We start from the raw sequence: 3,017 nt of genomic DNA, 5'->3' as shown, positions 1-3,017 counted from the left end.
CCAAACCATATGGGCCACTGCAGTACCTGCTATGTGGGACAAGCCATTACCAACCGTTAAACAAAAAATCAGTATGGCATGAGGGATGTCACACCAATATTACTGGTGGCTAAGGCCATCAAATGGGCAGCAGCCGGCTGGATGAATGGGTCTATATCGAGTCCAGACCCTGACCATGGACCCGCCTTTGTGCCAAATGATGCCCATACCCACTATGCACAAGCTTGTGTTAGGCCACCCTTTGCCATGCTAATAATCAATGACACTAATGGCATAATATCACCCATACAGAGACCCCTTGTGCAGTCAACACATCCGGCTGGCTCACAAATTGTCTAACCCTGCTGTGACAGCTAAACGTGTATTTATCCTCAGAGTGCCCCCGGCAGTCTGGCTTCAGTGGAGCTGTCCAGAGTGGAGGAGTCCATGGGAGACGGAGGTGAAGAATCTTCTGAATGAGATCCTACACCAGACGAGGCGTGCAGTCAGGCTCATTCACTGGATTATTGCCCTGGTAGCAGCCACTGCCACCTCAGCCTCTGCCGCTGCTTCACTCACTCAGAATATCCAGACTGCTCAGACTGTGAACCACGTGTCTCCTGCCACGTGCGAAGCCTTTGCAGTTCAAAATGACTTGAATAAACTGTCCTGAGCCACTATTGTCGTCATTCAGCAAGAACTAGACCTCCACCAGGACAACTAGGTATTCTGTCTGTGTTGCAAAGCCCCACTTGTGATTGAGGTCAGCCTGGGCAACATGGTGAGACCTTGTCTCTTGGAGAAGGAGCTCTCACTATGCCGCCCAGCCTAGCTGCAAACTCCTTGACTCAAGAGGTCCTCCTGCCTCAGCCCCCTGGGTAGCTGGGACTACAGGTGTGCACCACCGTGCCCAGCTATGAGTGGATCTGCAACAACCATGAGATCGTCTGGGATTAATGGACGGGTACAGACTTAAGGTAGAGCAGTTCATGATTCTCAGCAGAAATAGGAATAGAGGTACTGGGGTCGGGAGCTCAGAGGTGCAGCTCTTGCCTCACATGCACCACAAGCAAACAAGCCAGCAAACAAGAAAGGACAGGGTTCAGAGCGCTTCTGAGGCCCTGGACACGTGGAGGGTGTGGTGCACCCAGACAGGGCATGCACCCCTCCCGCAGGCCTCCCCATGTGTCTCTCCATCTGCACCCTTTACAATACCCTCCCCCTGAGCCAGGAGCACAAGTAAGCATTTTCCTGAGTTCTGTGAGCTGCTTAAGCAAATTAATCTAACCCAGGGTGTTGGTGGTGAGACCTGGTTTATCACTGGTCAGTCAGAGTCACAGGCCACACTTGGAGCTTGTGACTGTAAACCCTAAGGATCTGATGCTGCCTCCAGGTAGACTGGGTCAGAACGGAGTTGGACCGGAGGCCCCCCGGCTGGTGTCTACTACCGCTGGACTGCCTGCTGGCTTGGCGTGTGGGGAAAACTCCCAGGTCCCACGTCAGGACGCTCCTGGGTGGACTGTGGTGTGAGAGCAGAGGGAACCACCACGTTGCTGCTCCTCCGGGAGATGACAGCCGCCCCCTTCCTAATTATCTTGTAGGGTGGGATGTAGAGTCTCTCAGGGCCTGACACTCCCGTCATCATTATGAAGACCTGACCCTATGCTTTGGGGCAGGGCAGTGATGACCTTTGCTACTAATAAGATGTCATTCCCCACAACCCAGGTGCGAGTTCAGCCTGGGCTGCCTTCCTCGCTCAGGTCTTGAACGCAGAGATCCACCGCTTTTACTTCCCCCATGGCGCCCGAGGCACCCAGCACAGGGGAATGGACAGACTGCAGGTGCTCCAGGGCTGAGTGACGTGAAGCCGCCATGAGCGCCCCAGCCTTCCGGGCCTGGGGCCGTGTGCACAGCTCAGCACACGAGCAGAGCAGGAAGCATCTGCACACCTGGTGGGGCCGAGGACTTCACAATGAGCCGTTCTCTGTGTATAGACGGTCCTGACCTTCGGGTGGTCCTCCACTGACGGTGACTCACCCCCGGGTTTGGGATCTGAACTGTGAAATGCCTCTTACATTCTGACTCTCACTTTGAGAACTGAATTCAACAACTCACAAGATGCTCGACACTTGATTATAAACCAGGCCGGGTGAGGTGGTGTCACCCAACAGTCGTCCATTGTAGGTGCTCTGGGCTCGTCTGAGGTGGGCGAGGGGAGGCTGTGAGGGAGGCCAGCGGTGAGGAGCACTGTGGACGTCCATATTTCCACCGTACCATGAGCTCCCCAGGACAAAACCCTAACGGAGGCTCCAGAGCCCCTGCCTCACCCACGGCTCGGCCAAGTCTTTCCTCTGTATCAAGGGGGGCTGCCTGGGGGGAGAGGGACCACCAGGAGCCACTCACCCACGGGGACCACAGCCTCAGGGGTGCTCAGCCCTGGCCGCAGAGCTGACACTGAGCCGTAGCAAGTGTGGTCCTTCTCATTTACCCTCCCCACCACCCCACGAGGAAGAACTGCTGTTGCTGAGACTCTGCAGAGGGAGAAGCGAGTCTTGAGAGTAGAATAACTTGCTCAAGGTCACCCGGAGTGAGAGGCAGGCCCGGGACTGCAACCGGGCTGTCTGCAGACCAGGTGACTCACCATCACAGGCCCTGGCCCCAGGAGGGTCAGCCTCCACCTGGGACTCCCTGGAGCTGCATCTATTTTTCATTTCTCCATCTGTTGGCTCCAGCAGCTTTGGCCAGATGGTGACGTCAATTCCTGAGCAGGTTCATTTTCTTCTCAGGAAGGGGTGCTAACATGCCGGGTGTCAGGAATCACAGAGGCAAGGTGGAGGGGACACTGGAGCTGTGGGGGCAGGGCATGAACATCCAGAGAAAGGGGAGATTCCCGTAGATACATGTGCCACTGAAATAGCACAATGCTCCCCAAAGGAAAATGAAGGCCATTTTGCTTTAGAGGTGGGGGACCCTGGCACGAGCCAGGCTCATGACAGAAGCAGCACCTGGAGCCCAGGCCCGCACCCCTGGCTCAGGGC

This window comes from Urocitellus parryii, chromosome 3 (genome assembly GCF_045843805.1).
Source record: "Urocitellus parryii isolate mUroPar1 chromosome 3, mUroPar1.hap1, whole genome shotgun sequence".
Classification (NCBI taxonomy): Eukaryota; Metazoa; Chordata; class Mammalia; order Rodentia; family Sciuridae; genus Urocitellus; species Urocitellus parryii.
This window is presented reverse-complemented; position numbering follows the sequence as displayed.